The sequence below is a fragment of the Staurois parvus genome, unplaced genomic scaffold (assembly GCF_062004578.1).
Source record: "Staurois parvus isolate SC_StPar_1 unplaced genomic scaffold, SC_StPar_1.0 ptg000430l, whole genome shotgun sequence".
Taxonomy (NCBI): domain Eukaryota; kingdom Metazoa; phylum Chordata; class Amphibia; order Anura; family Ranidae; genus Staurois; species Staurois parvus.
The window spans coordinates 2,719,168-2,744,554 of NW_028318226.1; the positions used below are offsets into that span (position 1 = coordinate 2,719,168).

Genomic DNA, 25,387 nt, shown 5'->3' on the forward strand with positions numbered 1-25,387 from the left:
ATAAACCTTCCTTCTCAACTCAGATGCCATTTAGCATTAGTTTTACACAATGAAAAGAAAGTCCCTCTCGCCAGTGGGATAAAGGAATGATTCTTTCATTTCAATTAAAATGCTGCATTAAAAATTACTGGCGATTGTATATAATTATATACCGCAGCAGTATCATTTTTTTTAAGTTGTATCTTTTATCATTAAAAGTAGTCCTCGCGCTCCAAGCAAGTGACTAGTAGGGATGAGCAAATCTGCTTGGGTTTGGTCCATAAAAAGTTTTGACAATCCTGCTTGAAGTTTGTGAACACAAAGTGCATCACTTCAGGTAATTGCTGGCTGTGAGGAGAGCTGCGAATAGCTGTGGCCACCAGCAACCTGTCATTAAAATGAACTGGGCCAGCAGCCGCACCTAACGGCTCACACCTGCAGCAGGGAGCAGAAGATTCCTGCCGCTGTAATTTTCACTGGCCTAGATTGTCAGTGTGAATGTAGCCTAAGAGGCATCTTTGCTGCTGGCTATTATATTAGCTGCATCTGTCAGAATACCCAAACAGTAACTGCAGTTGATTGGTTGCAGTCACTGTTTACCAAAGAATTTTCAGCCCGGATCCTTCAATTTTCAAAGTTTTTTTGAGCCAACATTGCCACTCATGGCTCGGATTTCAACAGATTTCTACTGAAGTTGATCTATGTATGGCCAGCATTAGTGCACTTAAAGTTTAACTTCACCCAAAAGGGGAAATTCCACTTTTCCCCCTCTTCCAGCTCCACCTCTCTAACTTTTGGACTCATTTTCATTTGGGGGGCTGAGCAGGTACCTAGTTTTGATAGGTACCCACTCTCACTTTCACTCTGATCGCCTAGGCAATCCAAGCAGAACTTCCTCCCCCTGCTCATTGCCTATAGCCTTCTGGAACACATCACAGGTCCCGGAAGGATGTAGGGCCATTCACAAAGCACAGAGAGGCTTGTGCATGCACAGTGGGAAGCTCTAAACCCACAAGGAGCCACAGTCAGCTTTCCAAAATAAACATGCAGCTGCCAGGGACCCGAACACCGGCAAAGAACCGGTCCGGGAGAGGACAGTGCTGGATCCCTGGACAGATAAGTGTCCTTTTATTAAAATTCAGCAGTTACAGTATTTGTAGCTGCTGACTGTCAATTATTTTTCTTTCGGGGGGCAATGGAGATCCTCTTTAACATTAAAAAAAAAAGAAAAAGAAAAAATTGATATATATGCCCACTTACAAAGGAATGAAGGGTCTGTAATTTTTAACATATGTGTATTTTAAATGATAGAGACAGAATATCAACCAAAAATCCAGAAAAAAACACATGATAAAAATGTTATTTATAAGAGATGCAGTTCAGTTCAGTGAGTAAAATATGTATTTGATCCCCTATCACCCAACAATAATTCTGGGTCCCACAGACTGGCTTTGTACTCATGTGGCACACAGATTAGTCCTGTCAATTTAAGAAGATGCTTCTAACGACAACTTGTTATATATATATATATATATATATATATATATATATATACAGTGGGGATCGAAAGTTTGGGCACCCCAGCTAAAAATTTGTATTAATGTGCATAAAGAAGCCAAGGAAAGGTGGAAAAATCTTCAAAAGGCATCAAATTACAGATTAGACATTCTTATAATATGTCAACAAAAGTTAGATTTTATTTCCATCATTTACACTTTCAAAATAACAGAAAACAAAAAAATGGCGTCTGCAAAAGTTTTGGCACCCTGCAGAATTTATAGCATGCACTGCCCCCTTTGCAAAGCTGAGACCTGCCAGTGTCATGGATTGTTCTCAATCATCGTCTGGGAAGACCAGGTGATGTCAATCTCAAAGGTTTTAAATGCCCAGACTCATCTGACCTTGCCCCAACAATCAGCACCATGGGTTCTTCTAAGCAGTTGTCTAGAAAATTGAAACTGAAAATAGTTTATGCTCACAAAGCTGGAGAAGGCTATAAGAAGATAGCAAAGCATTTTCAGATGTCAATATCCTCTGTTTGGAATGTAATTAAAAAATGGCAGTCATCAGGAACAGTGGAAGTTAAAGCAAGATCTGGAAGACCAAGAAAAATATCAGACAGAACAGCTCGCAGGATTGTGAGAAAAACAATTCAAAACCCACGTTTGACTACACAATCCCTCCAGAAAGATCTGGCAGACACTGGAGTTGTGGTACACTATTCCACTATAAAGAGATACTTGTACAAATATGGTCTTCATGGAAGAGTCATCAGAAGAAAACCTCTTCTACGTCCTCACCACAAAAATCATTGTTTGAACTTTGCAAATGAACATATAGACAAGCCTGATGCATTTTGGAAACAAGTTCTGTGGACCGATGAGGTCAAAATTGAACTTTTTGGCTGGAATGAGCAAAGGTACGTTTGGAGAAGAAGAGGCACAGAATTTAATGAAAAGAACCTCTGTCCAACTGTTAAGCATGGGGTTGGATCAATCATGCTTTGGGGTTGTGTTGCATCCAGTGGCACAGGGAACATCTCACGAGTAGAAGGAAAAATAGATTCAATAAAATTTCAGCAAATTTTGGATGGTAACTTGATGCCATCTGTAAAAAAAAGCTGAAGATAAAGAGAGGATGGCTTCTACAAATGGATAATGTTCCTAAACACACCTCGAAATCCACGGGGGATTACATCAAGAGGCATAAACTGAAGGTTTTGCCATGGCCTTCACAATCTCCTGACCTCAACGTAATTGAAAATCTATGGATAGACCTTAAAAGAGCAGTGCATGACAGACAGCCCAGAAATCTCAAAGAACTGGAAGACTTTTGTAAGGAAGAATGGGCAAAGATACCTCAAACAAGAATTGAAAGACTCTTGGCTGGCTACAAAAAGCGTTTACAAGCTGTGATACTTGCCAAAGGGGGCAGTACAAGATATTAACTCTGCAGGGTGCCCAAACTTTCGATCCCCACTGTATATATATATATATATATATATATATGGGCAACACCAAAGAGCTGTCAAAGGACATCAGGGACAAGATAGTAGACCTGCACAAGGCTGGTATGGGCTACAAGTCCATCAGTAAGAAGCTTGGTGAGAAGGAGACAACTGATGGACCAATAATTTGCAAACTGAAGAAATATAAAACCATCAATCACCCACGGTCTGGAGCTCCATGCGAGGATGATCATGAGAAAAGTGAGGAATCGGCCCAGAACTACACGGTAGGAGCTTGTGAATGTTCTCAAAGCAGTTGGGACCACAGTCACTAAACAAACCATTGGTAACACAATACGCCATCATGGAATCAAATCCTACAGCAGCGCCCACAAGGTCCCCCTCCTCAAGAAGGCACATGTATAGGCCCATCTGAAGTTTGCCAATGAACATCTAAATTATTCACAGAAGGATTAAGAGAAAGTTCTGTGGTCAGATGAGACCAAAATCGAGCTCTTTGGCATTAACTCGACTCACTGTGTTTGGAGGTACATGCTGACTATGACCCTACGGACACTGTCCCTACAGTCAAGCACGGAGGTGGAAACATTATGATTTGGGGCTGTTACTCTGCTAAAGATACAGGCCGACTTTGCCGCATTGAGGGGCCAATGGATGGGGCCATATATTGTAAAGTCTTGACTGAGAACCTTCTTCCCTCAGCCAGAACACTGAAGATGGGTCGTGGATGGGTCTTCCAGCATGACAATGACCCAAAATATACTGTACCTCCAAGGCAACAAGGGAGTGGATCAAGAAGAAGCACATTAAAGTGATGGAGTGTCCTAGCCAGTATCCAGACCTTATTCCTATAGAAAATGTATGGAGGGAACTGAAACTTTGAGTTGCCAAGCAACAGCCAAGAAACCATAAGGATTTAGAGATGATCTGTAAAGAAGAGTGGACCAAAATCCCTCTTGCGATGTGTGAAACCTGGTAACCAACTACAAGAAAAGTTTTACCTCTGTGCTTGCCAACAAGGGTTTCTCCACCAAGTACTAAGTCATTTTTTGCTTGGGGATCAAATACTTAATTTACTCACTGAACTGCAGCTCAATTTATAACATTTGTATCACATGTTTTTCCTGGATTTTTGGTTGATATTCTGTCTCTATCATTTAAAATACACCTAAGATACAAATTATAGACCCTTCATTTCTTTTTTTTGGTCACAAACATTTTTATTTATTAAGAAATAAGCTGCAAAAACAGCTTAACAGCATAAGGTATAACATACAATAGAAGAAAAAGGCACATCTGTAATATTCATTACAAATAGGTACAGTTATGCAGAACATAAAAGTTAAATACATGAGTAAGGTAGGCAGGAAGGTAGGCAGAGCAATAAAGCCACCAACAGAAAGCATGAATAATCATTGGTCAGACAGTAAATGTGTATGAGTTTTCCAAGCATCCCATTTTTTGTCAAATAAGTGCATCCTATCCAGTAACGCAAAGTGAATACGTTCCATGAGCATTACCGCATCAACTCTTCGTATAATTGAGGCCAATGGTAATTTCCAGTGAAGGGCTAATGGCCCATAGGGCTGAGATACAGATGGTGTGAATCAGCCTCATAGCCTCAGTCCGTATTCCCGGGATATGGGCTCCCAGTAGGCAAATCGGCATAGACAAATGCACCGGGGCATCAGCCACGGTAGAGGCCACTGCAGAGATCTTACTCCATATCAATGAAAGGCCTGGACAGGCCCAAAATGTATGGACAAGGGTGTCAGTTAGGCCACAACCCCGGAAGCAAAGATGGGATGTCTCTGGGAACATGATGTGTAGTCTAGAGGGGGTATAATACCAGCGAGTTAATACATTAAGGGCTGTCTCATGGACAGAGAGAGATCTAGAGCTCTTAAATATATTATCCACCATGGAGTCCCAATCTTCTAATGAGAAGGTAACACCACTATCAGCTTCCCATTTCTCTCTATATAAGGGGGTGAGGGAAAGGTAGTTGCCAAAAAAAAGATAATACAAATCTGATATAAGGCCCCTACCCCTAGGAGAGTCAGGGCTTATACGTTTGAAAAACATAATCAGGGACCAAAATGTGAGTTGAAAAAATGTCTTATTTGCCGATAACGATAGTATTCACAAAGTGGGATATTGAAAAGTGTTCGTAATGTCTCAAAAGTGATATAAGACCCACCTCTTTGAAAGTCAGATAATCAGAGTGGGCAACAATTGAATTATGGGTCAACAATAAGCGAGGGGGGGTTTTGTCCATAATAGACCTAGTAGATAGAACGGGCGTATAGATAGATTTAAATCTGACCCAAGGGATCTGGGAGTTAATGGTCGCCCATTGCGATAGTTGTGTAAAGTGAGCCAACAGGTAATAAAGCCAAAAATTGGGGAGTCCGATTGACAAAGGACGGATGAAGTATAAAGTTTATTTTGCCAAATAAAATTGTTAATCATCCGTTGAAACCGATCAAGGAATGTTTTCGAGACCGAGATTGGGAGTGCTCAAAATAAATTATTTTGGCAAAACATTCATTTTCACCGCTGTGACTCTGCCCAAAAATGAGATAGGATATCCATGTCAGATCTTTAATAAAGTAGAAAGGCGTGACACACATGGTGGATAATTAGCTCCAAATAATCCCGAGTATCTAGATGTAAGATAGATACCCAGGTATGAGATCCGATCTGTGACCCAACGAAATGGGAAAGAGGTACAGAGGGATGCACTCATGGATTCAGTGACATTAATAGGCATGACAACTGATTTAATACAATTTACAGTAAGACCCGATATGGATGCAAAATCATTCAATAAAGTGCATAAATTAGTCAATGATTCTAACGGTTTAGTAAGGAAGATCATAACATCATCTGCATACATACATAATTTAAATTGGGAAACTAGAAGTGGGTATCCTGAAATACAGTATCTGGGAGTGTTCTTATAGCAATTGCCATGAGTTCCAAAACTAGCGCAAATAGTAATGGTGAAAGCGGACAGGCCCTGATGGGTACCTCTACCCAGTGTAAAAAAGTTAGAGTTGCTGCCTGGGAGCCTAATTCTTGTTTGGGGAGAGGCATACAGAGCATGTACACCAGACAGAAGTTCATCACTGAAGCCCATCTTCTGCAACAGTGAAAATAAATATGGCCAGAGGACACTATCAAAGGCCTTATTGATGTCTAGGCTCAACAACAACACTTCTTTAGAGTGTAGGTTAGCATCCTGAATAACATTTAATGTAAGGCGTATGTTGTCTGTGATAGGTCTGTCTGGGATAAATTTCAACTGGTCAGGTGAGACCAAAGAGGAGAATATAGGGGCCAATCTATCAGCCAAAGCACGGCTAAATATCTTAAGATCATAGTTCATCACTGAGATGGGTCTATAGTTTTGGAGTAGAAGGTGATCTTTTAAGGGTTTAGGTAACAGGTAATAGACCCTTCATTTCTTTGCAAACTTACAAAATCTGCAGGGGATCAAATAATTTTTTTCCCGACTGTATATATGATATTAGGTTCAGTTTAAGCCCCAGCACAGACCTATATTACTGCTCTTTGAAAACCTGTTACAGGTGTAGCCACTTGGAGAGCATATTGTTTTCAGTAGAAGTTGTTTGACAACTCTCTCTTTTTCTAGTCTTTGCTTTTGTTCTTCTAAACTTTCTATTTCAGTCTCTTTTTCTTTTCTTTTCTGTATTGACTTAGGCTACATCATATTCTGTACATACTATTGTCTACATTAAGGAACATTATTTGCACAAACAAAACATATCTTTTTATTAGCCAATGCGCACATAACTTTTGATTATGCCTCTAATGAGTAACAGAATGGTTTCCGAATATTCAAGCAATGCAAGCAGCATTTCTCAGATTTGGAAATCTTTAAAGCAGAAGTATGGATTTTTAAAAAAATAGACATCCACACATACCACTAGGCTGCAGCTGCATTAATGTGATGCTGCAGCTGTCCCATGTTGGCTCTAAGCCCGAGAACTGACATGACATCTCAATTCAAAGATGTTTCGTTTAAAACATTGGCCTGATTGGATTATGCATTTTGTGGTTACACAGGCTTGGATACAGGTACTGACTTTAAAGACTCCAGCCAATCCAAAAAGTTGTTCAACCACCCGCCCTGATTATCTACTTGGTCATCACAGCTTTATTGGCATTGTTTATGGTTTATCCAATTAAAGAGAAATTCCAGGTATGGATATTTTATGGATAGTTACACTGGTCCTGTGTCAACCAATGTTGCATGTACCATACCTGTCCAGTGCTCTGGAAGCTTGAAATCTCTGAAGCCTAGACCACTGTAACTATGTACTGTGCATCCCATACCTGACCAATGCCCCTTGGAAGCTGGAAATTATTGAAGTAGACATTGCTACTCCAGTGATCTCTACTTGTTTTTGGGTCCTGTGTTGAGTGGTTGGCACCCCGCATTATAAACACAAAAGGTCGGCCACTTAGCACTGGCATGTTTCAGAGAAAGGTGGAGAGGTGATGTCATGCAAAGCATTCTCTGAATGGCGAGACTATTAAATGACTTTAATAGAAGTCACCTCCACGTCGGATCCTCATATATAGTGATGTGATTTGGATCCAACATTACAGGAAGTTTACCCAGGCATTCCCTGAAAGTTGCTTCAGAGTTGCTTTAAAGTAGGGTTGCCACCTCATCCCTTTAAAACCAAACACATAATAATTCCACTTCCCATCCGCCCTAAAGCAGAAATACTGCTACAGGTTGGCACGGGTGCGCAAAATCACATATATATATACGTGATTTTGCATTTCCGGGTAAGGACCCATGCCGCCATTCGCTCCCACGGCTGTCAATCACCGGATCCCGGCTGGTGATCGCTCAGTGATTTCCAAGGATCTCCGATGGGGAGGAGAACTGTTTTGTTTACTACCAGTCCTCCCTGTCAGCTTGAGAACACTGCTCTGGTTGGCTGTGCACATCACAGCCATCCAAAGCAGTGCGATTACAGTGAAGCACACTGACACCGCCCCCTAGTAAAACACTCCCAGTACACAGTTAACTGCCCCTCATGTTAACCCCTTCCTGCCCAGTGCCATTAGTACAGTGTCAGTGCTTTTTTTTTTTTTAGCACTGATGATTGTATTGGAGTTACTGGGGATGTCAGTGACACCAAGTCAGTTCCCCTAGTGTCAGAATGACTGCTGCAGTCCCGGTATAAGTCGCTGATCCCCGCCATTACTAGTAATAATAAAAAAAATTAAAAATCCCATTATATATACCGTCATTTGTAAATGCTATAACTTTCACGTAAACCAATTAATTTACACGTATTGGGATTTTTTTTTTAGCAAAGACATGTAGCAGAATACATTTTGGCGTAAATTTATGACGAAATGATTTTTTAATTTTTTTTTTTGGACATGTTTAATAGCAAAAAGTTAAATACTGGGGTTTTTTTCTCAAAATTGTCAGTCTTTTTTTTTTATAGCGCAAAAAATAAAAAATGAACAGGCGATCAAATACCACTGAAAGAAAGCTCAATTCGTGGGAAAAAAGGGGCGTAAATTTTATTTGGGTACAGCGTTGTATGACCGCGCAATTGTCATTTAAAGTAACAAAGTGCCGTAACGCAAAAAAAAAGCCTGGTCAGGAAGTGGGGTAAATCCTCTGGAGGGCAAGTGGTTAATGACACAGGTTCTGAGGCAAATTTAATGCAGATAAGGCACTAGATGAGTTTAATTAACACCTTAATCAGCCACAGAACCCTTGTAATTAATATGTGTCTGATTTTAAAGTGATGTGGTGGCAACCCTATTTCAAAGTAGTACTCGTTGCCTGGCAAAGTCGCACTGCAAGTCTCACAACTTTCAGGTAGCAGTAGTGTGAACCGAGACTTTGACTGGTCATACATTATACAATTTTCTTGAGATTTTTCCTTTAGATTTACCAAAACACTTATAATATGAGGTCAAACCTAAATGACACTTTCAATTGTATCCAATTAGGCAGGCCCTTGCACTACATAGTTGAAGGTAAATCTAAAAGAAATTGGGCAGAAATTGGACAGAAAATAGTATAGTGTATGGCCAGCTTAATGCTGGCCATACACTATACAATTTTCTTACAATTTTCTATCCAATTTCTTTTAGATTTACCTTCAACAGTGTAGTGTAAGGGCCTGCCTAATTGGATACAATTGAAAGTGTTGTTTAGATTTTACCTCATATTATATTGTTTTTGGTAAATCCAAATAAAAATTCTCAAGAAAATTGTATAATGTATGGTCAGCCTTAGTTGTATATGTGTTTGTAACATGTCAGTGCTGAGCACCGTCCTGTGTTATGTAGGAGACTTGTGACTTTAGCTGTGTAAATGTTACATAGTTTGTAGCCGCCTTGGCCTGACTCCAGCGCTGGGTGTTCAAGGCCAAGCCTAGTCTCCCCATGTCATGATCTGTACTTGATAGAACGTTCCAAAGTACAACGAAATCCTCCCGGGAAATAAAAGGAGCAGCCAAGGATTGAGCAATTAGCATTAGATGCCAAACAGAAACTGTGACAGGGAGGGAGACCCGCCCAGCATCACACCCACACAAAGCAAGCTGAAATGCACTCCCATAGTCTTGCACAATTATTCAAACAAGAACAAACAAACTTATGCAAAAGCACAAACAGACACAAACTGTTACACAGCAGATGCTGACTATAAGATGTGGAATATTCTGAAGGGCCTGTTCACACTAGAAACCTTGAGTTACATGCACGATTCCTGCACTGCTTTCAAAAGGCACTGCACTTTTTGTAATTTTTAGCGGGTGTCAATGCATTGCTACCACCCCAAACACTGGCCACAAACGCAGCACATTTGCCTGCACCAGATTACATGGTATAGAAGTGCAGTGCGCTTTTTAAAGTAGTGCGTGAACTACTTTTGAAAGGGTGCAGTGCGGTTTCTGCCCATTTAAATGAATGGGCTGAAAATGCTTGGCACTCAAATCGCACAGGAATCACAAATGAATGCGAGCCCATTGGCTGTAGGTGCTGATCGAATGAAAATTTGCTATCAGTCCTGTTCAAGATCATTAACCACTTTCCTGCCGCCCTATAGCAGAAGCACTGCTACAGGGCGGCAGGGCTATGCAAAGTCATGTAAATATATATGATTTGCATTTCTGGGTAGAGGAGCATGCGTTTGTTCCACCCTACCCGTGCTGCCATTTGCTGCTGGACATGTCAATCACTGGGTCCTGGCTGGCAATTCTCAACCGGGACTCGGTGATCGTCGGCAGAGCTGACAGGAGAGAGATCTGTGTGTAAACAACACAAGTCTCTCTCCTGTCAGCAAGGACATACTGCTTTGTATTTCTCTGCACAGCAGAGAAATACAAAGCAGCATGTCTCCCTAGTAAAACACACACAGCAGATAAATACAAAGCAGCATGTCTCCCTAGTAAAACACACAGCAGAAAAATACAAAGCAGCATGTCTACCTAGTAAAACACACACTGCACATCATTAAAAACACACACAGCAGAGAAATACAAAGCAGCACATCATTAAAAACACACAGCAGATAAATACAAAGCAGCATGTCTCTCTAATAAAACACACACAGCAGACAAATACAAAGCAGCATGTCTCCCTAGTAAAACACACACAACACATCATTAAAAACACACACAGCAGAGAAATACAAAGCAGCATGTCTCCCTAGTAAAACACACAGCACATCATTAAAAACACACACAGCAGAAAAATACAAAGCATCATGTCTCCCTAGTAAAACACACAGCACATCATTAAAAACACACAGCAGAGAAATACAAAGCATCATGTCTCCCTAGTAAAACACACAGCACATAATTTAAAACACACACAGCACAGAGTTAACCCCTTTCTGCCCAGTGTCATTAGTACAGTGTCAGTGCTTTTTATTAGTGCTGATCACTGTATTAGTGTCACTGGGGATGTCAGTGGCAGTTATTTAGTTTCCACCCAGTGTCAGAATGCCCACCACAGTCCTGCAATAAGTCGCTGCTCGCCACTATTACTAGTATTTTTTTTTTAAATTCCAGTAACTATACCGCCATTTGTAGACGCTATAACTTTCACGTAAACCAATTAATTTTCATGTATTGGGTTTTTTTTTTTAGCAAAGACATGGAGTAGAATACATTCTGGCATACATTTATGGAGAAGTTTTATTTTTTATTTTTTTTACTGGATGTGTTTTATAGCAAAAAGTCAAAAATATATTTTTTCTTCATAATTGTCGCTTTTTTTGTTTATAGTGCAAAAAATAAAAAACGCAGAGGTGGTCAAATACCACCAAAAGAAAGCTCTATTTGTGGGGGAAAAAATGACATAAATTTCATTTATGTACAGCTTTGCATGACTGCGCAATTGTCAGTTAAAATAATGCAGCTCCGTATCGCCACAAAATGCATTAAGTTAATGAGATTAAGTTAAAGTGGTTGTAAAGGGTAAAGAATTTTTATCTTAATGCATCCCACCCCAATAATTTACCTGAACCCGATGTCAAACCAGTGCTGTGCACGCAAGCAGCATCGCTGCTCTCTCTCTCCTAACTTGCTCAGACACCACCTTTATAACAAGGCCATTTTTTGCTATTCAGCACTGTGCTACTTTAACTGGTAATTGCACGGTCATACAACACTGTACCCATATCATATATTTGTATTATATCATTGATTTCTCACAAATAGAGCTTTAATTTGGTGGCATTTGATCTCCACTGGGTTTTTATTTTTTTATTATACAAACGAAAAAAGACTGAAAGTTTTGAAAAAAAAATGCTACTTTCTGTTATAAAACATATCAAAAAAATAAGTTAAAGAAATCTGTCTTCCTAAAGTTAGCCCAAAATGTATTCTGCTATGTCTTTGATGAAAAAAATCCCAATAAGTGTGAATTAGTTTGTGTGAAAGTTATGGCGTCTACAAATGATGGTATATATACTGGAATTTACACAGGTATAGATGCTATACTGGTAATGGCGGTGATCAGCAACTTATAGTGGGATTGTAATAGTGTGGCGGACACTTGCTGGGAGGTACCCTGACACTGACGTCACTAGTGATACTAATACATTGATCAGATATAATACTGTACACTGTATTAATGACACTGGCTGGGAAGGGGTTAAAGGGCTAATGAAGCGGTTAACTGTGTGCCTAACAATTGTAATGTGTGTAATATGTGCTGCTTTTTCTAACAGTTTTGGCTGTTTTTCTCCCTTCTTTACAGGGAGAAGAAAAAGCCAGATTTCTGTGCTCTGAACACAGAGTCCAGCGTGTTTATAAACACAGGACTCTGCTCTGTTATTGGACACAGCCGATCACCAGGTTCCAGCCAAAATCATTAAATGAAACCTGTCGATTAAAGCTGGCCATAAATTATACAATTTTCTTATTCAGTTTCCTTTAGATTTACCTTCAACTATGTAGAGCAATGGCCTGCCTGATTGCATACAAATTGAAAGGGTTTAGGTTTGACCTCATATTATATGGTTTTGGTAAATCTAAGGGCCAGTTCACACCAACAAATTGGATCATGCTTTGCTGGGTTTTTAGCCTTCCTCTGGATCAAGTGTGGGTGTGGGATTATAATTTTTTTTTTTTGGGGTTGAACTGGATGGACTTTTGTCTTTTTTCAGCCAAACTATGTAACGTACTCTAGATGCTTTCTGGATGAGTTCTTGCTTACAGTTCAAACCACACTCTGTTCCGGTGCGTTTTTGACTTGTTTTGTTTTGTTCCAGTACCTTTTGAGAAGGTACTATCGTACGAAGTGCGTCAATGAGGAGCCTGCACGCCGTGACTTCACGTTGAACACCATTAAAACATATACTTAATTACTACACTATGGGCATATTCCCTTTTTGCTCTGCATTGAGCATTTAATTCCCCACGGATTCCTTGGTGACCACCCCACTGCCTGGAAGAGGTTTTATCCACTGTGTCACATCCTTAAAGGGGACCTCCGGCTTACTACCATCCTATAACCCAGATGAAGGCCACCTAACTCAGGCTGCATTCGGTACCACCCTAGAAGGGATTCCTGGCAGACCATCATTTATTGTTTACACCGCACTTTAATAATGTGCATCTGGTGAGTGTGCATTTTACCTATACCCCGCACTTCACCGGAATATTGAATCATGCACAGCTGGGAATAATTAAGTCACCTTGGTTCTAATCGTTGATGCATATTTGAATTGGGATCATACCCATTTGAACTTTTACTCTCTCCATGTCAGCAGAACGTTTAATTTAAAAGCATATAATTTTATTAACTGGATGCTCTTTTGATTCTTGATATTTTACTCTTGGTACTTTTTAGCGCTGCACAATTATCCTATTTATCTTTTAGAAGGCATATGATTTTCCTTTTTAGTGCAATAGCTGCTTTTATTATTAAGCGCTCGCTGAGTTTTATATTTATTTTGTATGAGAAAGTTGTATAATGTATGGCCAAGTCTAACTCATGGTGTGTCCAATCACAGTATGGATCAGCAGGGGGCGTGACCAAAAAGTCAGAAGCAGGCGGTGATATACAGTTACGTTGATGTTTACCATTTTTGTGGCCCTGGCCATTCAGATGGCAGGACGGTGTGAACCCAGAAGGAAGACCGGGTGAAGATTGAAGCGTTGGTGGAGCTGTGCCAGTGCTGCGCTAGAGGACTTGCATACAGACAAATGTGTCGTAATGTGCAAATGTGAGGTGCATTCCAGCACATTATTGGATAAATCACCAGGGGACACATTTTTTTTTTTTTTGCTGGTGGTTTACTTCCACTTTAATAGCTCTGAGCGTTCTGTGAGCTGCGGTGAAAAAGATTTGCTGGGGACTCCCTCCACTATGCAAAGCTCTGCATTGATTACGCTACATGCTACACATTCTGTGAATGGATGTGAGAATCATGTCATTCATCAAACCCCCATTTACAGATCATGTTACATGCAGTGCAATGATGTTAAGGGGGCAAAATTACTACAGTTCAATTGAAAATTGCTCCTAAATACCTGTATATATCAAACTGGTATGTCACTAGAAAGGAATGTGATATGCAGCTACAGCAATGATCGAGATATAATTTTTTAGTGTCAGCGCTTCCCTTCAATGTACAAGTAATCCTACCTGCTAAAAAGCCATTGGATTACTTTTATAGGTGGTGGAAGGTGGTCCCACCCCCTTCCCACTACTGGCTTTACCAGGCTCTCCTGTGCAATCAGGGAGCCCGATAAAGGATTGTGACTGGTGGCATCCAGTTCCTGTATCACAGTGAGAGGAACTGATGTTGTTTCTCCCCGTGTGATCTCAGGAGACCATTTTGATCTCTTGTAGACAAGGTTGTTGGCTTGAACAAGCATCTGATCAAACTGATCTTGGTTTGCTCAGATGCCTTGGAGGCCAGAGGAGAGGTATGGGGTCTAACAAACCCCAGATTTTTCTTCAAAGAGAACCTGTCGTGGTCTATCACAAGGGTTGTTGTTCATCTCTTCTGATAGCAATAAAATAGATTTAAAAAAATAGATACAGATACAGTGTAATATTTTTAAAAATAAAATAAATAGTAAAATAAAAAAATTAAAGCGCCCCCATTCCTCTGTGCTCATACACCATGTAGGTCCTGCACACTTATGTAAACAACGATCACACCACACATTAGGTATTGGTGGCAACGTCAGAGCGAGGGAAATAAATTTTGTATCAGACTTTCTCTGTAAATCTAAACTAGTAACCTGTAAAGGCAGACGCAATTTTAAAGTGTGATGTGCTGTGTCTATCTGCATGGTGTAAAATCATCTTTTATATCTTACCAAATAAAAAGGTATTATATTGTGTTTTATTGCATTAAAATTCATTGCATTCTATTTTTTCCAAACAATTTGTGTTGGAAAAACTACTCTGCAAATAGCGTGTGACATAAAACTATGCAACATCCATCATTTTATTACCTAGGGCCTCTGCTTAAAAAACTATACAATGTTTGGGGGTTATTAGTAGTTTTCTAGCATGGGGAGTTTGTGTGACCAGATAGGATCGCCCTCAGGGTACTCAGATTAGTATTTAGATGGCGGTAGAAACAGGTTTAAACATAGTTACCAACAGCAAAAAAGTAGTGGGAATCTCTAAATTACAATAGACTATCACAGCCAATGAATATCAATAACAGATGAATTCTTATTGCTTGCTATCTCTGAATGAACCTAGCACATTGAACGTCCCTTAAAGCGACACTAAACAATATCCTTATTTTCAAAAAATCATTCATACATGTATGCTACTAAATGGACCTGTAATCTATTTTTCATTAAATCATTTCTTTGTTTTCTGCCTCTTTGTAATTTCCTCTGTGAGCTACCAAGTCTCTCCTTTTCCTTCTCACTTCATGTTTGGAATAAGCAGTACATATTAGTTGGGTTGCACTACACTATGCATGCTACAAATCCCAGAGTCCATCTTGGGAGTGAGAAAGAGAGGGTGGCTACGTTCCTACATACAGTGGGACCATGAAGAACGAACATAGCCACTCTCTAACAGGAGGTCAAATCACACAAGTCTCTGACACTGACCCTGTGCTCCCCGCTATCTACTGTTACTTGTATACACAGAAGCATGGCTATCAGCTATCCCGTTGGCTCCCGCACAACCTCCCTGCCCCTGCACACAGGGTGAGGACAAGGGAGGGACAGCTGCCCTGGCATAGTCTCTTCATGGTCGGGAGGCAGGGCATCACATGCTGAGCTTGTGGCTGGATGCCCACATCCCCACCCAATGATTTCACTGCTGCTGCTTGCCAGTGGAAAGAGGTGAAGCAGCAAGTGAATGTACACTCTATGGCAGTGGAGGGAGGGGTTGGGGGTGCAAATGTGAGGGTTGCATGGATTCAGAGGTCAGAGCTGAGGAGGTGTGTTGAAGTAAGGAGCTTTGGAAGAAGGCAGCACACTTTATCTGTTAGGGTAGTTTGTGGGGGAGGGGCAGAGATAAGCTGTATAAGAAGGGTGCAGAAGTAAGCCATGGACAGGGGTTAGCTATGGCCATGGGTTGCAGATGTATTTTGTGCAAGAGGGACAGTGTGCAGGTGAGCTGCAGTCAGGGGATGCAGAGGTGAGCTATGGGTAGAAATGGGGTGGGGGTTTAGAAGTGAATTGCAGACAAGGGGGCAAAGTGAGTTGTGGATGGGTGGGGGGTGCAGAGGTGAGTTTCAAACGGGTGGGGGGTGCAGAGGTGAGTTGCAGACGGGTGGGGGGTGCAGAGGTGAGTTGCAGACAGGTGGGGGGTGCACAGGTGAGTTGCAGACAGGTGGGGGGTGCAGAGGTGAGTTGCAGACAGGTGGGGGGTGCAGAGGTGAGTTGCAGACAGGTGAGGGGTGCAGAGGTGAGTTGCAGACAGGTGGGGGGGTGCAGAGGTGAGTTGCAGACAAGGGGTGTTGATATGAGTTACAGACGGGGGGGGTACAAAAATGAGTTGCAGACAGGTGGTGCAGAGGTGAGTTATGGACAGGCGGGGGGTGCAGAGGTGAGTTGCAGACAGACAGGCGGTACAGAGGTGAGTTACGGACAGGTGGGGGGTGCAGTGGTGAGTGGCAGACAGGGGGAGTTGAGGTGAGTTATGGACAGGTGGGGGGTTCAGAGGTGAGTTGTGGACAGGGTTTGCAGAGGTGAGTTGTAGATGGGTGGGTGGTGCAGAGGTAAGTTGTGGACATGGGTTACAGAGGTGAGTTAAGGACAGGTGGGGGGTGCAGAGGTGAGCTGTGGACAAGTGAGAGGTGCAGAGGTGAGCTGTGGACAGGGGTCCAGAGGTGAGTTTTGGATGGGCATCTAGAGTTGAGCTGCTGACAGTTTTGGACAGGGGTGCAGAGGTGAGCTGTGATCAAAAAATACAAAAATAACCCATGGATGGGGGGTGCAGAGGTGAGCTGTGATCAAAAAATACAAAAATTACCCATGGATGGGGGTAGAGAGGTGAGCTGTGGACAGGTGGGGAGGTGGAGGGGTGAGCTTTGGACAGAGGACCAGAGGCGAATTTTGGATAGGCGTCTAGAGGTGAACTGCTGATAGCTTTGGACAGGGGTACAGAGTTGAGCTGTGATCAAGGAAATGCAAAAATGACCTATGGATGGGGGGTGCAGATGTGAGTTGTGGACAGGTGGGGGGTGCAGAGGTGAGTTGTGGATCGGGGTGCAGAAGTGAGTCATGGATAGGGGGTGCAGAGATGAATTGCAGACAGGAGGGAGTTGTGGACGGTGAACAGAGGTGAGGTGCAGACAGTTGTGGAAAGGGGTGCAAAGGTAAGTTGTGTACAGGGGTACAGAGGTGAATCATGGATGGTGGGGTGCAGAGGTGAGCTTTGGGCAGAGGTGCACAGGTGAGTTGTGGACAATGGAGTGCAAAGCTTAACAATGTCCCTTTAATTAAATTGAAGATTTAAACAAATCATGCCATAGACCTTACAAACCCATGTACTTTTTTTGAGCGTGGGACAACTGAGTGTACAAATGTGTACATGTACAGTTAGAAAGAATGGGATTCTGCATGTTAACCGCAGTCAGTCATAGGGAAACAAGATGAAATATACTCAAGTGTGAATGAGGCTGAGGGACTACAAAACCTGACCACGGTGAATCAGTCAATGTGCCAACACAATCATTCTGTCATGGACAATCTCTCATGCTCCCCAGCAAATAAGGAATGTCTCCATTTTCATAACAAAGGGGAACATACACTCTGCGTTACATGTGATTCAAGAAAAGTTCCTTGAGTCAGAAGCAACAATTGTGCCGATCAGTCGTAAGACCAAGCACACATCCATCAACACCCCCTATGTGATATACTGCTGCCACCAGCACTGAAACTTATACAATTGTTTGCAAATAATGTCATATATATTGCTAAACTTAACTACAAATAAGGTAACAGTTACACTGGGAAAAGCAACAGGAAGAAAGCAAAAGAAACCCTCAAAGAAACATAGAAAACACACACCCTAAAAGGAATATTTATGTCAGAATGTGTGCTGTGTCCATATGGTACCTGCATCTGTCCCTCTGTCTTCCTGCTCTGCAGAAGCTTTTACAGGCTACAGAAAGTCAGCAGGAGAGACATTCCACTCCACTTACGCACAGAGTCCGCCCTGCCTCACATTGCTGCTGCTACATATTCCTACAGCTCATGAATATGAAATCTGCCTTCTGCATCATGATTGTTGCTTCCAGCCTCAGCCTGCCATGCAGAAAACTCCGATTATGGACAAAAAAGGAAGCAAGAATTACAGAGAGAAGGAATAAGCAGAAAAAAAGTCTCTGAGTTTAGTTTACTGACTGGGAGCAGACTTCAGGGGAAATAATGAGGACGAGCTTAAAAAGTGTAGAGATTAGATAGATAGATAGATAGATAGATAGATAGATAGATAGATAGATAGATAGATAGATAGATAGATAGATAGATAGATAGATAGATAGATAGATAGATAGATAAAACAGATGAATAGATAGACAGCTGCACAGATAGAAAGACAAGCATACACACACATAGATAGACGGCTGGAAAGACAGGGATATAGATAGATAGATAGATAGATAGATAGATACAGTATTTCACAGAAGTGAGTACACACATCACATTTTTGTAAATATTTTATTATATCTTTTCATGTGACAACACTGAAGAAATGACATTTTGCTACAATGTAAAGTAGTGAGCATACAGGTTGTATAACAGTGTAAATTTGCTGTCACCTCAAAATAACTCAACACACAGCCATTAATGTCTACACCGCTGCCAACAAAAGTGAGTACACCCCTAAGTGAAAGTGTCCAAATTGGGCCCAAAGTGTCAATATTTTGTGTGGAAACCATTATTTTCCAGTACTGCCTTAACCCTCTTGGGCATGAAGTTCACCAGAGCTTCACAGGTTGCGACTGGAGTCCTCGTCCACTCCTCCATGACGACATCACGGAGCTGGTGGATGTTAGAGACCTTGCACTCCTCCACCTTCTGTTTGAGGATGCCCCACAGATGCTCAATAGGATTTAGGTCTAGATACATGCTTGGCCAGTCCATCACCTTTACCCTCAGCTTCTTTAGCAAGGCAGTGGTCATCTTGGAGGTGTGTTTGGGGTCATTATCATGTTAGAATACTGCCCTGCGGCCCAGTCTCCGAAGCGATGGAATCATGCTCTGCTTCAGTATGCCACAGTACACGTTGGCATTCATGGTTCCCTCAAAGAACTGTAACTCCCCAGTGCCGGCAGCACTCATGCAGCCACAGACCATGACACTCCCAGCACCATGCTTGACTGTACGCAAGACAAACTTGTCTTTGTACTCCTCACCTGGTTGCTGACACTATCTGAACCAAATACATTTACCTTGGTCTCATCAGACCACAGGACATGGTTCCAGTAATCCATGTCCTTAGTCTGCTTGTCTTCAACTGTTAGCGGGCTTTCTTGTGCATCATCTTTAGAAAATGCTTCCTTCTGGGACGACAGCCATGCAGACCAATTTGATGCAGTGTGCAGCGTATGGTCTGAGCACTGACAGGCTGACCCCCCACCCCTTCAACCTCTTCAGCAATGCTGGCAGCACTCATACGTCTATTTCCCAAAGACAACCTCTGGATATGACGCTGAGCATGTGCATTCAACTTCTTTGGTCGACCATGGCGAGGCCTGTTCTGTTAAACTGCTGTATGGTCTTGGCCACCATTTCAGTTTCAGGGTCTTGGTAATCTTCTTATAGCCTAGGCCATCTTTATGTAGAGCAACAATTCTTTTTTTCAGATCCTCAGAGAGTTCTTTGCCATGAGGTGCCATGTTGAATTTCCAGTGACCAGTATGAGAGAGTGAGAGTGATAACAGCAAATTTAACACACCTGCTTCCCATTCACACCTGAGACCTTGTAACACTAACGAGTCACATGACACCGGGGAGGGAAAATGGCTAATTGGGCCCAATGTGGACATTTTCACTTAGGAGTGTACTCATTTTTGTTGCCAGCTGTTTAGACATTAATGGCTGTGTGCAGGGGCGGACAAACAAGTCATGGGGCCCCCGGGCAATAGGGGATCATGGGGCACCTGTGTCCTTGCCCAAACTCAAAAAAGCCTATGAAAAAGGTACCAGGGGCATCTCATGGGGCCCCCTACTGACCCCAGGCCCTTGGGCAGTGCCCAGGTTTCCAAATGGTCAGTCCGCCCCTGGCTGTGTGTTGAGTTATTTTGAGCGGACAGCAAATTTACACTGTTATACAAGCTGTTCACTCACTACTTTACATTGTAGCAAAGTGTCATCTCCTCAGTGTTGTCACATGAAAAGATATAATCAAATATTTACAAAAATGTGAGGGTGTACTCACTTCTGCGAGATACTGTAGATAGATAGACAGATAGTTAGATAGATAGATAGATAGATAGATAGATAGATGTCCCTTAGGAGTCACTGAGTTTTAGGTCCCCCTAAGCTCTGCACAGCCAGGCAACATACATTTTTCACTTGCAGAAGTAACAGTGGGCTTGGTTTTTTCTTGTTTTATTAAGGGGTTTAACTTGGATGGGGTAAAGGGGTTATGGGATACCCAAATTGATTGAAGAAATAGCAGAACGAGGATGTTTCCTGCTCTAGCACACTTAAAAAAAATTACAGACACTTGACTGCATTCCAGCCGCAACCATTACAGTCCTTAGTAAAGTGATCCCCTTCAAGGAGCTTGGTGTCCCCTGAGTGGATTTCTAGTAATGTGAAAATGTGTACAATCTCTTGGTCCCCTTGCTGCACAGAATACCAGCCCATCAGGCTACAGTATCTGATCCCAGGACAAGGGATTGGGTAAGCTATGAACTGTTCCCTGAAGACCTGCCAGAACTTACATCCAGCCGACCTCACCCTTGGGGGTGTAGAGGTACTCACTCTGTCCTTATCCTTATCCTGCAGCTGTGGATAGAACTGCTTTCAGGCCTTCTAGCTGGGCTGGTTCCTTTCCAAGCTTTGCAGGCTATCCTTCCTTGGTGGACAGCAGGGCAATGGAGCTCCTTCTTTCAGCTTCCAGCCTGGAAGCAGGACCCCCTCCTCTGGGGCTCCCTCCCAGGGTTCACAGCAACACCTCTCAGCAATCCATCTTCCACCAGACTCCCCTGCTAGCATGACTCTCTCATATATATTGTTAGTCTACCACACATTACCAGGGTCTCTTAGCCTGGGATTGATCAGACTCCCATGAATGTACAGTCTCCACCCCCCTTTCTACTAGATTCTGGAAGTTTCCATGGACCTCCAGAACTAGGTGGAGGCAATAGAGTGCCAACCTGCTGAGTCATCCAGCCTGACCTCACACTGAACCCACAGAAATTTATGCTCACTCATTTCCATGAGCCAAAAATAAATTTACCTTACACTAGCACCGCCTAGTGGGTGCTACATTTACCCCCCACTAAAAAATGGCCATGTCCTCACTGGCCAAAAAAAACTAGCTCCTGAGCCCAGGAGCAAAGACAACCCAAAATAAAACATGGATTGGAAAAGGGAATAAACTTGGAAGGGGATATGTACAAATAAATATTGTATCAAAAATAGAATATATACATTGCAACAATACTGTTACTTATACATGCAGGGCCCGTGCTACCACTAGGCAAACTAAGTAGCCACCTAGGGTGCACTGCTGCCTAGGGTGCAGCCACGGCTGCTGGCCTTGACCTCAAACAACGAGTTGTTGCTGGGTCCAAACCCCCCCAGAGCGTCCTGCCTAAATACCCAGTCAGTGTCCCTGCTGCCACAGCCATGCTGTTCAGCAACAGCGCAGGCTGTGCAGCAAGCAGAGCTGTCCCTGAATGAATGAGGGTGACAGCATCCACTGCTGCCCATCTGTTCTGAGAGCTAAGGTTTGGTTGCTAGGACCGCCCATGTCCTAGCAACCAATCATGTGCTTGCCTCTCCCCAAGGCCTTAAAAATTCAGACGAGGAGGAGGAGAAAGTTCCTCCTCCAAACCTATGTGGTCCCAGTGCCCAGCCTTCCAGTCTCCACCTGTCCTGTAGCTGACTGCTGCAACAAAAAAGAACGGATCCTGATGTAAGCTGGGGTCTTTACAATACTCCCTCCTTCCACCACTCCAACTATTCTCTTAAACCTCTCCACTCTCTTTATACCCACTCTACTCTTCCCTTCTAACTTTGGGGACCCTATTGAAAGGGAATGGGCTCTAGGGATTATGATGTAAGGTCACTTTAAGGACACTGAAGTAATGGAGCTCTTGGGACCCTGATGTAAAGGGGGATCTGGGGACCTTGATGTAAGGGGGGGGGGTGACTTTGGGGATCCTAATGAAAGGGGGACTCTGAGGTAAGGGGGAACTCAGGGTCCTTGATTTAAGGAGGAGGACTCTGGGGACCCTGATGTAAGGTCGCTTTAGGGACCCTGATGTAAGGGGGCTCTGGGGGTCCTGATGTAATGGGGGCTTCTTGGGACCCTGATCTAAGGGGGATGACTTTGGGGATCCTAATGAAAGGGGGACTGTGATGTAAGGGGGGACTCCAGGGACCCTGATTTAACCACTTGCCCTCCACCCTATAGCAGAAATACTGCTACAGGGCATCAGGGCTGCGCAAAATCACATAAATATATATATGATTTGCATTTCCCAGTAGGGGGCGCATGCTGCTATTGGCGGCTACAGATGTCAATCACCTGGTCCCAGCTAGCAATTTCCTGCCAGCACAGAGCAATTGCGATTGTCGGGGAAAGCCGACCACAGGTCTCTCTCCTGTCAGCATGGACATGCTGTTTTGTATCTCTCTGCACAGCAGAGAGATACAAAACAGCATGTCTCCCTAGTAAAACACACACACAGTTAACCCTTTGATTGCCCCTGATGTTAACCCCTTCCTGCCCAGTGTCATTAGTACAGTGTCAGTGCTTTTTATTAGCACTGATCACTGTTAGTGTCACTGGGGATGTCAGTGACAGTTAATAAGTTCCCCCCCCCCCGAATACCCACCGTAGTCCTGCAGTCCCATTATAAGTCGCTGATCGTCGCCATTACTAATATAAAAAGAAAAAATTCCAGTATATATACCGCCATTTGTAGACACTATAACTTTCACATAAACCAATTAGTTTACACATATTGGGATTTTTTTTTTAGCAAAGATATGTAGCAGAATACATTTTGGCCTAAATTTATGACGAAATATGATTTTCAAAATTTTTTTATTGGATATGTTTTATAGCAGAAAGTCAAAAATATTTAGTTTGTTTTCCAAAATTGTCGCAAAAAAATAAAAAATGCAGAGGTGATCAAATACAACCAAAAGAAAGTTCAATTTGTGGGGAAATGGGGAAAAAATGACATAATTTTAATTTATGTACAGCGTTGCATGATTGCGCAATTGTCAGTTAAAATAATGCAGCGCTGTATTGCAAAATATGGCCTGGTCAGGAAAGTGGGCAAATCCTCTGGAGGGCAAGGGGTAAGGAGGGGGACTCTGGGGGAGGCTATGGGGACCCTGATGTGAAGTGGGAGTTTGGGATCCTAATATACGGGGAGGTGAGAAAGCATCTCTGCACAAACTGCATTTGCACCCTTTATTTTTTTTGGGAGGGGGAGGGGGCAAGTAGCTGGTCTTGCCTAGGGCACAAAATAGCCTAGCAACAGCCCTGAGTTTATGCATATGTACAAGCTAACTACAGCTCCCTGCAGCTAGCGAACATGAACATATGTACAATAGCACAAGTTGCATGAAGGTAGAGCACCTCCTCCTGGAAGAAAACCCTCTATAAGCAGAGAAAGTCCAAGAGTCCAATTCATGAGTGGGAGGAAACCCATGCATGATGTACCTGCAGAAGCAGAAAAAAAAATAGAGAAAACAAGCAGTCATGCTATCTTATCTGACTAAATTACTTCTAACAACAGGGGGTTATCATCCTGCCAACAGAAAGAGAACATAACACTTCAACAAGAGTCCTTAAATAAGAGACATCAAGGAAGAGTCCCTGCTGTAAAAAAAAAAAAAAAATGTACAAAGACTAGGCCTCACCCAGGTGTTTTTTTTCTGAACAGCAACTCTGGCCATAAAGGCCGGCCTAGTCCATAGCAAAAATAGGAAGGCATCAGCAGTGAGTCCTTCTCAAATCCTTTGGACTGGAATCCTGCGTCAGCCTTAACAGTACATGGATACATTTGTCAAGCAGTAGGATAGGATCCCTTTGCTCAATAACATAAGCTTGGGGTCGGGAATCGTGACGAGAGTACTGTTAGACCCAAATCTGGTTCACCACCACTGTCACTCCCCACTGGCTCAACTGATGAAGAAGAGTCATCTGGATTTGGCTACTTCCAAGCAGAGGTGACAAGGTTGACTTGCACAGCTAGCTTCCCTGGGATACTTGTTGGTTCCTGCTGGGCAGCACTGGTAGGCACCGACCCTTCAACAGCATCTCCAGGTGCATGATAGGTGACAGCAGGCAGCCATTCTCTGCTGTAGGTATCCGCCTTCTGAGCAGGGGAGTCGTGGTCTCGGGACTCAACCCCGCTCTGTGTTCTGAAGTGTAGACACTTCCAAGTTCTCTGACTCTGTTTCTCTGGCTTCTCTGTACACAGGCCCGATTGCAGGTCCACACTGTAGATGCGAGGCACCAGGTCACTGGGGATTCAGCTTAGTAAGTGGCTCTCCACAGTGCCTGCACTGGATCCAGGCACTGACCAAGGTGGTAGGCTTCCTGCAGCCAGGATAAACAAGACACAGTCTCTATGTTCCCTCAATCAACACGAGTGTCACGTACCTGATAGGAGACTGAATTGACGAGGTCGGCCTCACTTGTGTCACTAGCCCTGACCCCGCTGAGGTTGGAACAGAGGGAGTCTAGGGACCAGGGGGACAAGAGCACCAGTGTTGTTGCTTGCGGCTCTTGCAGATGATGGCCTGGAAAGGCAGTGTATAATCTGATTGGAATACTGTAGTAGCAGACAGAGCAAGTTCTGGGTAATGCCTGATGTGCAGCAGAGCAAGTAGGTAGCAAGGACTCAGAACATGGTCAAAGGAAGCCAAGGTCATCAACAGTCGGGCAGCGAGGTACAGAATCAGTAGGAGAAGCCAAGGTCAGGAGCAGAGCCGAAGTCAGGAACCAGGAGCAGGAGAGTAATCAGAGTCGGGTCAGGAACAAGCCGGGTCAGCACCAAAGGAATCGCAAAGGAAACAAGCAGGACACTGGGGAAGCTGAAGACCAGTCAGCACTGAATGAGCACCAAGGTGCTCTTTAAATAGCCCGTCCAGCACCGACAGGCGCGCCTGGGTCCCAGTGCCTGCCCGTTACATCATTGGTGACAGGTGCGCCTGGGTCCTAGTGCCCGCCTGCCTGTATGTCTTGTCGGGATCCTGTGCATGCACAGATTCATGCACTGCAGCGATC

The 25,387-nt window shown here is 43.1% G+C and overlaps 1 protein-coding gene across 2 annotated transcripts in view; it reads right to left on the reverse strand.

The window, feature by feature from the left end:
- Positions 1-18,113, reverse strand: part of CNOT12 (CCR4-NOT transcription complex subunit 12) — a 113,660-nt gene extending 95,547 nt beyond the window's left edge. Inside the window, exon 1 of one of the 2 annotated variants that reach the window (XM_089687582.1) lies at positions 18,016-18,113. The gene's annotated coding sequence lies outside the window, so the exon portion shown is untranslated. The remainder of the gene's footprint in view (positions 1-18,015) is intronic. The other variant, XM_089687581.1, reaches the window with a different exon arrangement.
- Between the last annotated feature and the right edge of the window lie 7,274 nt (positions 18,114-25,387).